General features: G+C 31.5%; 1 protein-coding gene across 6 annotated transcripts in view; it reads right to left on the minus strand.

Annotated features, from left to right (window-relative positions):
- Positions 1–12,735, minus strand: part of LOC130446301 (homeobox protein homothorax) — a 356,948-nt gene that overhangs the window by 240,491 nt on the left and 103,722 nt on the right. The window lies entirely within an intron of this gene.

Raw genomic sequence — 12,735 nt, forward strand, 5'->3', positions numbered from 1 at the left:
ATATTAATCAGTATTTTAGAACAATAAAAAGTATTTTATTTATTTATTGTTTTAAACACAAATTTTTTAGAGTTTCTTGCACAATTCACTAATTTACAATCTTTTTTAAAACTTCATACGCCTCACCTGAAATTAAAATAAAAGAGGAGCTCATTTTTTATCAAATTTATAGATCCTCTATTTCTATACTCCGCCGTTCAGCATTTTTTTTTTATTAATCGGGTTAAAACGTTCTTCGCCGTCTTCCGATTCCCAGTTTCCATTTTTCTCGATCTTCCCAAAGATCTTCTTCCAATCCTCTCTCTCGAATATCCTTTTCGATACCTTCTCTCCAACTTAATCTTGGTCTTCCTCTCTTTCTTCTTCCTTGTGGTGCCCAATTTAAAATTTGTTTGGGTATGCGGTCTTCAGGCATTCTTTGGACATGTCCGTACCATCTTAACTGATTCACCCTAATGTCTTCTGTAATCGTGTGTTGCACCTTCATGATCTCCTTGATTCTGTCGTTTCTTATTTTTTCCAGTCTTGATATTCCTGCCGCGCGTCTCCAATAATCCATTTCTGTGGCTTCGCCGTTCAGCATTAATTACTAAAAAAACTATTTCAGTAAATGCTGGGGTGGCGGGGACAGAAAGTAGATATGAGACAATTTTGGTTATGTTTTTAAATAGAACTGAAGGCTCCACTTTTGGCCAGTACTCAAGAAAGTCTTTGTCTTCAGATATTTCTTCATAAATTACTTCGAAATTTGTCAATTCTGAATATAAATAATATACATCATCCATACCAATATGAGTCTATACAAATTTAGATAAACAGCTAATTAAAGAAAGCCAGTTAATCTGATTGAAATCAAACCATACAAATTACCCTTATAAATAAAAAGTATGCAGATTTGTAACTTTTTTTGTTTCATGGCCAAAATATTACTGATTTTTTAATTGAATGACCTCAGTCTCTAAACTAATCATAATGTTTTAAACATAAAACAATAGTTACATTATTTCGTTCTAATGTTTTGATTGAAACAGTTGATTGAAAACAGTTAATATATGGTTAGCATAAAGAAGGTATCTATTAACTACATCATTTTCTACATCATTTTCCAACATTAATAAATTTTGCATTACCATTGGACATCCAAACTAGTTACAAATTGGTGTCCAATTAAGTGGAATTGTATCAAATGTTGTAAAACAAAAACAAGGTCCATGCGAAAAAAGTTATGTACTGAGAACACACACACACTCGCATGTCCGTCATTGAGCGACAGTCTTAAATATTTGACATTGACAGATTCGTTCAGAAACTGTGATTAGTTTGTGGCTGCGCTGCACTGAGCAGTGAGCTCCCTCAGACTAAATGAAAACAAATTTGTGTGACAATCTAAGTATAATATATAATAATGTGTTTGCATTTTGATACTGAGAACAATATTCTGTATACTTTATTTTTGTTCAACAGTAAAAAGTATAAGTTAGTGAAAAACTGTTTTAAACAGTATAGTTGTCATCTCTATACATAAGATTTGTTCAAGTCCACTTTACATCCAAGATCCTAATGAAAAAAGAAGATCAATGACATTTTGTTAATGCCGCGGGCAATCTCACTAATAATGATGATTTTATCAAAACTTACTTATTCATAATATGGATATAATAATAAAAATATTATGGGATAATTACTTTCTATTCAAGAAATTATAACTAACCTTTAGACGTAGATATACTTAGTTGGTTTTTTTCTTTTTGCGTCAGGTCAAGTAAAATCCCATATAATTTAGTAATTTGAGTTGAGAAAAAAATACTTTTACTTTTCAATAATACACCTTAATTGGTACCCTTTTATCTCGGATACGAACAAAAAAAAACCGACAATTTAAAGGATTTCGTGTGTGAGGCTAGTGAAGGGACTGTGTGTGTGTGTGTGTCATTGTTCACTATAATTCCAATGACATCTGAAATAACATAGTTGTCCAACACGAGTTTACACCTCGATTGTAGAATATATATAATTATTATAAAAAGCTGGTAAAAAGCCATAGCGGTACGGGCACGTGGACTTTTTGGGTATTTTGGGCGGTTCGACCACTGTGTAATTACATCTTACCGAAAAAGGTCCAGTTTATCGACGTTGTTCGATCAAGCTTCCTCAGTTTTTCATCATATTATTATTTTACTGCCAGAAAATGATAGGGTACCAAAATATCCTCGGTTTTTTAATGTTTTTTTATTAAAAGTGGGAAAACTACTGGTGGCTACCTACTGCGATCGCTTCACGTGATTATAATTATATAATCGTTAGCAGGGTTTGCATGAAAGCATTAGGGACATGATTATTATAAATTCATAAAATTATTATTAAATTCAATTTTAATTTCTTCGTTTCATGACCCCTTCGTAAACGTACGCAATTTTATATTGTATAAACGAACTCCACTAGGATTATCTCATAAGGTATTAAAATATAAATTTATAGTCCAGGAGTAGTGGATCTTTTTGAAATCTACTGATACTTTTACTATATACTACTGATAACTTTATTCAATCATCAATAATACTATCCGTTAAGTAAAGATGACGATTCATTTCAAAAAAAGAGTTTTAAATCGATTCGAATCGCAATTTGATAAATCAATTCATAAAACAATCGAGGTATAGAAAATCGCTTTCCAAGAAATCTTTTTTGTATTTACAATTTAAATACAAACACACATACCCGAATTTTCGAATAATTAACCGCTTAACCGGCAAGATCCTAATATTTCGTGTAAATTCAGGTAATTGTGAATAATTTCGTGGTTTTTACAAAAAAAAAATCGAATGTTTATTTGCAAGTGTGAAATATCGATTAACTGAATCGATTTAGAACAACATATCGATTTATTTGGTCCGAAAAATCGATTCTTCCATTAGATGATTTCAAATTGCCATGTCTAGCCTAAGTAAGCTAACATTCATTGAAAATTATTAGAACCGACTTATAAATCAACAAATCATTACTTCCCTACACTAATTTCGATAATGGAAAGTATCCCTTCCTAGTAAAATGGTTTTGATAGGAAGAATTTGTAGAATTATCAAGTCGTCTTTCTATAATCTTTAAACCGTAACCGACCAACCATAATAAGATCGGTCAAAGATGAAATTTCAAATGAACAACATGTTCGTACGTAGGCCAAACCAACCGACATATTTCCATCAGGATAAAGGAACATTTAATGTTGCAAATTCTGTTATTTCGTCATACTGTCAATTCTGCTGAAATCGAAACCATTTCATCACTTCCCCAGAATAATTCGAGAAGGTATTAAAATATAAAACGTCCAAATTTTTTGAAGCTAATGGACGACAGTGATATATCCTGGAAACATCTTCATTCAATATGACCAGTTATATTTTATTAATAAAAATTTCCATATTTGGTACTCAATAATGCATTTCCTAGGAACGTCAAAAATAACGAAACCCGCGTAAACGTCCCCTATAATATTCATATGTCTAACTTGAAGCCAGTAGTGAGATTGTTAATGTCCATGTAGTTCTCGATGGTACTTTCTGTTATATATTGTACATTTGAACTTAAATTTCTGCTGCTTCCCTTTTGATGAGTATCTAGAGAAAAAGGAATAACTAAAAATTGGTTATACACTCTGAGTAAAAAGATTGACCCAACGGAATCGAAACACTTCTGACATCAATGAATGTATAACAACCATAACCCCCCAATTTTCATAATGTTTTCATAAAGTTGAAGAATACATTGTGGTCCATTTAAAATACTAGAAAAAATCGTATTTTTAATTCAGCTCATTCAGGAATATCAGAATATTATAGTGAGTGTTTCGATAACATAAAAATAACACACAAGTCATACAATGTTATGGAAGACCTTGTATATGTACTGTTTAAAACTGGCCACTATATTTGAATAACTGCTATTTCATTTAAAAACTTATATACGGAATTGGTATCAAAAGTTGATATACACAGTGAACAGAAAATTTTTTATTGTTAACTTCGCTGACTACAAAACCATTAATTTTATCAACTCGATTTTCTTAATAAGTTCCTGATTTGAAGTATGTAACAATTACTAGGTATTAAATTAATTATGGATATTCAGACTATTGTAGTTTCAAAAATATAGATAAAGTTGAATGGCGACATCATGTTTCAAAAAAAGGGAAGCAATTTTACCGGTCCTGTATTCGTAATATGTCGCATTAAAAAATATAATAAAACTCTAGCCACAAATCTCGACGTCGTGGTCTCAAATGTTTACTAAATACTGTACCATTATCCCTTCAAAACATGGAAAACAAATCACCTCTTCATAACAGCATTCAATAAACCTGTCATCGATCTAGAACATAAAACCATAAAAGAAAAGCATTTTCGAACGATTGAAATTATTTATTTTGGCTAATAAATAATCCTAGTTCGTATTAGAGCTCTTACTAATTGAACCTAGTGTAAACATGTGGTTTTTTTGAAGGAGATAAGTGCTAGACAGTGTGGTGTAGGGATTGGATTACATGTGCTCCGCAGATGCTGCTTATTCTTCGTTTCCAGCTTGAAAGACAAGGACGCGATGTTGTCATGTCTTGAAATTATCAAACGCACTATTAATTCTTTGATTTCTTGCAATAAATAAAAGAAAAAACAATTATGGATCTTAGAACTTATTTTACCATATTTTACCATAATAGAATGTTTATTAAGAATTTTTTGGATAGTAGACAAATTCACATAAAAAAAATAATCTGAGCAATATAAATCAATTCAATTTCGGCGCATTCTCATTATAATCTACGAAACACACTCTTAATTTCTAGAACGTGTATAATACATATACACACTATAAAACAATTGTAGATCTTGATTAGGGGGTTCATTGTAGTAGAAACCTTATTTATTTTACCATAATACAATAATTAAATCAATATCTATCGATAATTCAACTCTAATTAAATGGATTTTTTGGATTGTAGACAACGTTACATGCAGAGAATCGTTAAACGTTGCCATAACACCAGCCACTATACACGTTAAACATTTTCGTGCCTAATTACGCTCTGGTGGCGGATGAACTCCCTTTGCGAGCTATTATTTGGTCAGTTGTAGCTAAACTTCATGTTAGCCAGAACCACAACTTACCCCAGAACGTCAATTTTTACATTAATATTTCCGACGAAAGTTATGCAGAGGCGTTTTTAGTTAATCGACATAATATTAAATTGAAAGCCAAAAACCTTAGTCATTTTTTGTTTCATTTCAGTTTTAAAACTTTTATAAAAATAGAATGTATGTATCAGTACCTATAACCCCCAATTCCTTCATGTAATTTCGTATTCAATATTATCATCATCATCTACAATAATTTCATTGCTTCTAAAATCGATTTTTGAATAGTATTACAGTATGAGATTGAACTATTACTAGGATAAGCATTGAACCTTGAAAAAAATTTGTTTTAGAGATTTCGTACCTATTTATGCAGTATGAGTAGTTCGTAGTTAACTTGAGTGGTTATATGAAGTTAGTAAATATATTTGGAAGAAAAGTAATACGGGGATATATTGAAAAATTCTTAGCTTACTATAGAACCGAACAAAATTTCAATGACAAAATATTTTATTACTCAACATATTCTCCTCTTAATTGGATACATTTATTACAGCGAATTTGCAACGTCTCTAGTCCTTTCAAAAAAATATTTCTTCTTGTTCTGCAAACCAGACCTTCACAGCTTTTATTACCTACTCGTTGAAAGAAAATTTATGACCTTTTAAACTTTTTTTCGGTCGTGGAAAGAGATGATAGTGGAACGGAGCCAAATCTGGTGAATAAGGAAGGTGTTCTAGTAATTCAAACCCTAAATTACGAATTTTTTGCATGGCAACGTGAGATTTGTGGGCAGTGGCGTTGTCCTGCAAAAACAAAACTCCTTTGGATAACTTTCCGCGTCTTTTCTCTTTAATAAGTAATCTCCAGTTATTGTTCTACACTTATCTAAATAATCATGATTACTCCATAGCAATCCCAAAAAAAATGAAGGAGGAACTTTTCCAGCAAATTTTTGGACACGAAACTTCTTAGATCTTGGAGAACCAGAGTGTCGCTATTCCATCGATTGTTGCTTTGTTTTTGGATCGTAGCAATGTACCCAAGTATCATCCACAGTAACAATTCGGTTTAACAAGTCTACATCGTTTTCAAATCGAGCACAGATCGAACGCTTTAGGTTAACATTCAAACATTTGGGGATCCGTTGCAGCAATTTTTCTCATGTCCAAATTGACGTGAACTATATGATGAACGCGTTCATCAAATATTCAGTGCTTCAGATATCCGTTTTAGCCCAAGTGGACGGTCTGATCAAATCATGTCATAAACTGCATCGATATTTTCGGGGACTGACACAGAAACTGGCCGCCTTCCCGATCGGTCATCATCTTTAATGGAAAATTTACCTCTTGAAGCTTGCATTACAATTTTTCACGTTCGCATACGAAGGACGTTGATCACCAAGGGTATTAAGCATATCTTCGTAAATCTGCTTGCCTCTTAACCCTTTTCGATACAGGTACTTGATGATGGCTCGATTTCCGTGGACATCTTTTTTCTTTCAATTTATTGCGAAACTCTGGTTTTCTTTTTATTTTTTTTTTTTCGTGGAACTGATTCTAAATAATTAGGACCGAAATAGCCATCAAATAAAAATGCATATTTTCGTGGAAGGACGGCTCGAGATGGTCATATACAGAGCTCTTTATTCATGGTTACAATAGTCGTGAATTAAATAGTAGTAAAGTCCTGCAGGAGACAATATGAAAATTACTTCTTTCTGAGGATATTTTCGCAATTCAAAGAGAGTGGAGTGCGTTTTTTGCAACCCCATAGTAAGTTTTATTTCAAGTAGATCTACATACTGCACTTGAGTATATATTTATGTTTTTCTTAATAGATTTTAATTCAATGTTAGTACTAGAATTATATCATTTATGTCACAAGATATTTCTTAACCTACTTAATAAGATTTTTCAGCATCAACCGTGTTTATAGGAGCTGCTGTAGACCGTTCAAATCGTATTTATATTCATTACTGGCTATTTGAATTGGTATTCGAGAAGGCTAATTGAAAAGTGCAGAAAAAGTCGAATGGCATCCGTTAGTAGTATGTTGCTGGACTACATGCGAAGCCTGTTATTTATTAATAAGTGTTTTGTATGTGTTTTCTCCGCTACGATGAACCGGTTTACAAAAATTTACTCGATTGCTTTCAATGATTTCAATTAGAGCGATGTTTTCCATAAGTAAATGGTTAGAACGTTTTGCATAGTTGGTTCAACGTTTTTTTTTTTGCAATTATCCCGTGATCTTTATCGGAGTTACAGATAAGGAAGAAATTGTGATTCTTGTTTTACCAGGTGAAAACAAAAACGCCGTTCGACATTTACTACTGAAATATCATCTAATTTATAATTTATGTAGAGATATCGATTTACTAAACGAAATTACCGGTTTAAGTTACGAAACAAATTTTAATTCTTTAACGATAAAAATCAATCTCTCCCTAAAAGCTCGTGTTAATATTCGAGTCCATAATTATTTTCGTACAAATCGCAGCGGGACACAAAATGAACAACTAAACTTATTGTGTGGCCTGAACGCTTCAAAGAATCTGCAAAAATCAGTGCTCGAGTAACGCCATATGTCGTGAATAGACTTTGAACCACTACAAACTATTACCCTCTGCCCTCTTTGAAAACGGCCGAAGCCGAATGCTATACAGCCAGCTCCGATTGTCTTTAACGACGCTGTTTGTGTCGTTTAATTAAATTAATTGTTTTAGTAAGGAGTATCTGCTTTTAAGCTGCCTCGTTATTCTAATTTAATTGTTGTATTGTTAATTGTCTACTTGAAAAATTCGACAAACGATAGGTTGCTTTTTTTGTCGAAAACTAACATTGTTCTCAATAAATTAACAAAAAAACCGTTTTAAGTGTTTACAATACCACGATTGGAATAAATAGAGCTCATTAAAGTAGTTATAACATAACTTATTATATTGTGCTTCCAGTTTCACAAAAAATAAAAGTAAAGAATCCGTTTATCATCTATAACCATTGGAAAATGAATATGAACTTTGGACTCGTATATAGAATCGTCTATACTTCAATACAATTCAAAGCAAAACTACTGTTGATCTGTTTTTCCGAAGCAGTGTTTCCCTACCTTTTTTGCCCCATGCTCCACTTTAGCCTTTGTATAATTCCTATTCGCCCCCTTCCCTATGTAAGACACATAAAAAATTTAATTGTTTGCTAAAGAGACTTGAATTAAAATAGTTTTTAGGAAGAAATCACCAGATATATATTAACGTATCACAATAATTAGAAAGTAAATTTTCAAAACATATATTGAAAAAATGTTATTCAAATTCCAAATAATGTCAATAGGAATTTCTCTATATTAATTTATTATTTTTATTTACTGAGATTCTTATGCTTGATGTTTGCTGCAACGAGATTTTATATGAGGTTCAAATTTAGTTAGCTTCAGTCTAAAGTCTTCACGTTAGGTTGTATTTCGTTTTTTACCAGTAAATCATTTACAGCACTCAATCCACGTTTAGCTAAATATGAATATACCAAACAAATCTACTAACATTGCCTGCATCATCCATGTTGATAAATCAATTTGTATTAAATCAGAAAATCTTTCTTTTCAGTCAGCAGATAAAACATTGAATGGAGGAATTCGGAAATAAATATGATTTTTTCAGTTTGAATCGTTTATAATATAATATAATAACTGAAAACAATTCACTTCTTATGTTCGACACATTTGACTGTTTATAGTATTAGAGGTATTATGTGGGTAATATACAACTAAATGGATTCAAGTGAATTGTCTTACCTTCATAAGGGTACTACTTTATTAATACTAATTGGCGGGAATATTTAACAAACTTATAAAGGTTTTTTATGTCTAAGGTATTGCTGTTACATGAAATAGATAATATAATATTATAAAAAGACGTTGTTGCTACAAGGTCAATTTGTAAAGGTCCTAATTAGTTCTAAAAACATGATGGTAAACCTTATAATTAGGTACTAGTGAAAAGCTTGTAAGAAAGTGTTTTTAATTGAAAGTTTTTGTTGTTTTGCTGCCGTCTCTATAAAACTTTTTATAAAGTAATTTTCAAATCTTATAAAAGTGATCGAATATTCTTCACATCGAATTTCTAGGCATCATCAACCTTGTTTGATCCACTGTAGCTTTTCCTGGATAATTTATTTAACGACATATGGATTCTTTAATGGACTTACTTCTCTATTCAAATTTAACCAGGGAAGATTCAATTGTAAAATAGACTGTAGATGGCAGCTTGCACTGTTTCAAATTTATTAAATTCAAAAACAAGATTTTTCGTTTAAATTAAATCTCCAAGGAAATAGTTTGATTAAATCATTTTGATTATTAATTTTTGCTAAAAGTGCCAAAATTATAATTCACAAATCATGGTTGAATTGAATTTCTTGAATTATTAATTGAACAGAAAATTATGAATTAATAGAATAAATCAATTATACTGAGCAATCTTGATAATACTGGAAAAAAATTTTTTTCATTTTCAAAATTTTTTCACCCTGAGTACACGCCTCGAGTGTAAATCCACCGCTGAGCGTGAGGCTTAATGCGCTATGCTTTATATTTTGTTTCGTTTCTAATTTAACCATATCAATAGCGACCTTTTAAACTTAAATTAAGAATTTTGACCTAATTTCCGTTCTTCTGAGCTCGTTGTCATTTCAGCATTTAAATCAGAAAGCGTTCCTTCAACACAAACTTCAAATGAGAATAATTATGTTTCTTCGAGGATATGCGTTTATTTTTTTAAATATTTTTTGCCAATATGGTCGATGGTATTAAAATCACTTCGAAGTCCTTTCCTGTTTTGTTTGTACTATAATTACTGGACAAATGACAGCAAACTAATTATATAGTGAGTGTTATTATGAGGACAATATTATCTATTAATTATATATGAATTTTAATGGCCTTGTCTCAAAATTTAACACCTACTCTAGATCTTTCTTACATCTTATTGGCATTTCAGTATTTCAAAATCTTGCTAGCTTATACTGCCATGAGGACAATCAATGAGTATGTATATACATTCGGTCTAACAATTCAATTTATGTGTTATGTATAAGAATCATTGATGACAAATGTTCGATCAATAAAGACGGCTTGATTTTAAATTATCAATAGCAATACATCGTATAAAAATACTACGAAATATTACGAAGAGTTTAGTTAGTTTTGCGGTCCACTGAGATCCAACCAACGCGTTTATTTTAAAAATTGTCTACGCCTTCATGAACCAAAAAAGTATATTCTGCGATCTATCAAACAATATTAGATATTTATATTTTGTCATTTTACGGTATGAAGCGAGATCAACCTGTCCTTTCTTCTAACAAATCAATGTTTTCAAAAAGAACAAGTAGGTTAGGTCAACAGGGTGATCCCCACTTTTCAGCCGAGATCCACTCGGAGGCCTTATGCCTATTGTGATGCCTTTGCTATCTTTTCAGTCACTTCTCTTCCCTATCTCTTCCGTTGCCAGGTCCTTGCCCCCTTCCCAAGCTTTTCCAGTTTGCAATGAAGTGATTCAGGTCCTTAACACCCAGCTCCGCTAAATCATGCAAGACTGAACGAATTAAAAGTACTAAGATAGAAACATTAAGAGCAGTAATTGAACCTGGTAAAGGAGTTGGAAGATATGGAATCTGCATTTATTACTTTATCCAATTTTCAGAAAAATATCTTTATATATTCCTTTTCGTTAATTTTCTTTATATATTATATCCCAGGAACCGGTTTTCTGGATACTATTTTAAACTCTTCCCGGAAGAAATCTGCTGGAAAAACTATATATTTGAATATTGATTTTGATACTCGATACATAGCAGCAAAATCGATGTTACAAAATTCGATTTATCAAATTTACAAAGGATGTTACCACCCATTAATCATCCAACTTTTGAACCTACATAAAAAAGGATATTTCTAAGAATCGCGTTTGCATTTAACGATTTTATTTATATTTTGAATTTTACTCGGTTTGTTTTTATGGATATTTTGCACAGAAAAATTTAATTAAGACTAGTATGTCGAATATTATTATGTTCTGACAGATGAAAATCTATGAGAATTACATGAAATGATATAATTATATACGCAGTAATTAAATTTATGACTCGTCCAACTTTTAATTTTCATTAAGGCGATTATCGTTTCTTTAATTTACGACATACAGTAACAGTAAACGTAAATGCCAGTGGCACAATTTTGATTATGACAGTGATAATGGTTGTAATTATGAGCACATTATAAAAAAATTATATGAGAAAATTTGAGCAACTCAAAAGTTATTAAACCAATTTTTTTTTTAATTTAATTAAATAGTAGTAATTTTTTTATTATTTGAAATTGGGAAATAAAAAGCAGATCCACTTCAAAAGGAAGTGGATTAAATATAACTAAAACTGGTAATTGAACGCAATTTTTAACTGGACTTCTATTTGAAGTTCTTTATTACTAAAACGAAAATCTTTTGTTAAATTAATTATCAAACAAAAACGTTATAAAGTTTTGGCAATAGCACAACTTACTAATATAGTAAAAAATTCACAAAGGTTAAAACAGACGTTTCAATACTATTTCAGCCTTTTTTGGAATATTAGTACTTATATATATTAATCGGGTTAAAACGTTCTTCGCCGTCTTCCGATTCCCAGTTTCCATTTTTCTCGATCTTCCCAAAGATCTTCTTCCAATCCTCTCTCTCGAATATCCTTCTCGATACCTTCTCTCCAACTTAATCTTGGTCTTCCTCTCTTTCTTCTTCCTTGTGGTGCCCAATTTAAAATTTCTTTGGGTATGCGGTCTTCAGGCATTCTTTGGACATGTCCGTACCATCTTAACTGATTCACCCTAATGTCTTCCGTAATCGTGTGTTGCACCTTCATGATCTCCTTGATTCTGTCGTTTCTTATTTTTTCCAGTCTTGATATTCCTGCCGCGCGTCTCCAATAATCCATTTCTGTGGCTTCAAGCGTTTTGACTGTTTTTTCTTTTAGAGGCCAGACTTCGCTACTATATGTTGTTATACTTTTTATTATGCTATTGTATATTCGATGTTTGTTTTCCTTGGATATTTGTTTGTCCCACAATATACTATTTAGTTGTCTTATTGCTTGTCTTCCTTGGTTATTTCTTTGTGCTATTGTGCTATTGTGCTTCTGCTACATAGTAAGTACTAATATATAGCACAAAATATTAGTACTTAGTATGTAGATGGCATCAACACTCAACTTTATACTCACACAGAAACTAATTGATTTCTACATTCATTACTCTATTTGAGAGGATATATATTATATAGTGATATTACTAAGTAACCAAATACTTTAACCCTATTTCCTTTTAAATAAAATCATTGTTGATCATGTTAATAGTGAAATATTTTACTATAAATACTCGAAGTAATATGAGGGACCATGGAGTAGATGCCACAGTAGTATTAAAAACAAATCGGATTAAATTTTTACTCGGAAATCGATCCTATCAGTTGGGCCATTGCTATAATCAACAACATTTATATATCATCACAATTTTACTCCCATTACAACTTTCCATATATGCCTCATAAGCTCTA

This window comes from Diorhabda sublineata, chromosome 7, assembly GCF_026230105.1.
Source record: "Diorhabda sublineata isolate icDioSubl1.1 chromosome 7, icDioSubl1.1, whole genome shotgun sequence".
NCBI lineage: Eukaryota > Metazoa > Arthropoda > Insecta > Coleoptera > Chrysomelidae > Diorhabda > Diorhabda sublineata.